The sequence below is a fragment of the Mus pahari genome, chromosome 9, assembly GCF_900095145.1.
Source record: "Mus pahari chromosome 9, PAHARI_EIJ_v1.1, whole genome shotgun sequence".
NCBI lineage: Eukaryota > Metazoa > Chordata > Mammalia > Rodentia > Muridae > Mus > Mus pahari.
Genome location: NC_034598.1, coordinates 21,938,151 through 21,939,637, shown reverse-complemented (window position 1 = coordinate 21,939,637; position 1,487 = coordinate 21,938,151).

The window sequence follows — 1,487 nt, the reverse complement described above, 5'->3', positions numbered from 1 at the left end:
ACCAGGCTGGCCTTGAACTCAGAAATCTGCCTGCCTCTGCCTCCCGAGTGCTGAGATCAAAGGCGTGCGCCACCATGCCCGGCTAGAGGATTATCTTGAACCCATACTTTTGCCTCAACCTCCCAAGTGCTGCAACACTACGTGCTGCTTGGGGTTCCACAGTTAGATCAAGATACTAAAATCCTAGACTTCTGGATGAGATCTTGTAAAAGAAGCTGCCGTCCATTTGGCTTAAGAAGAGAACAGGTAAGAAATAGACTGTTTCTAAGAAAGAGGGAAAGGGGCAGAAATTTCCAAAGGCAAGGACAGTATAGACGAACTGAGAACAAAATAAACGCTGCTGAACACAGACTCCACAACACAGCTTCTTGCTGGATAGAGGGGAAATGGCGGTTTCATGCAGAAGGCAAGCCAGTTGATCAGAACCTACGGTAGTCCTGTAACAGGTCCCCAGACCTTAGCAAAACTGACGACACGATGGATGTATCATTCAGTCCATAAAACTCAGCGAATAGACAGCGCCACCTGTCAAATCAAAAACAAAGACCTAATCCATCAAAGTCCATAGTTCTGGGAGTCTCAAAATGTATTACCCTCACCTTTTGGCTTTTTCTGGCTAACTGTTCTAATCAACTGAAGTATGTCAACCAAGAACATGGTTTTTGTGCTTAGAAGCTCACCCTGAGAAAGGCTCGGGCTACACTGGGATCCCAAACACCCAGTGTGGTCCCGAGCCCCCTAATAATGACTTCCTATTGGCTTAAACCTATGTCCAAGAAGTCTTTTCTCAAGGACACCGCACAGCAGTCCTATCCTCAAAATAAGCCCATAATCCTCACAAGCTCAAATTCCAGTGCAGGTATTGATAAAACAGCAATTCGTCTGACAGACCAGTCAGCAGCAGAGAAGAATCTCATGTTGCCACACTATATGATGCAGAGAACAGAAATCAGATGCCATCTCGAGATGAAAACTATGCTTTTAAAACTGAGCCACTTTGGGGAATCGAAGTAAAAAAAAAAAAGAAGAAGTTCAAGTCAGGGAGCCTAGGTTTCAGTTAACATTACTTCCAGGGTGAGAGACAGCCCTGGCGGGGGCGGGGGGTTAGTTTTGTAGAAAGGAGGGCTGGTTGTTGGCAATAACAGGCGGCGGGAAGCAGGGCTCAGGAGGTGAAGGGCACAGAGAAACTTGATATCCACTGTGGCTGAGGGCAGATCTCAACAGAGAATAACCGTATGATTGCCAGCAGCCCGAGTCAGTGGGCTGAGCTCTGGCGCCACCTATCGTCCTACATCCCCAAGGCTCTGAAGCCCAAAGTCCCGTTGAGTCTTGAAGGTAGAAAGGCTTCCTAACATGGTTGCTTCCTACACTGAGGGAGGGGAAGCAACTGAGGGGACACTCTCAGCTAGAATGCAATCATTCTAGCTGGCGAAAAGTGGGGAGTCCCTGGAAATTGAAGGAACCTACTCCACCTACTGACTGCAAAG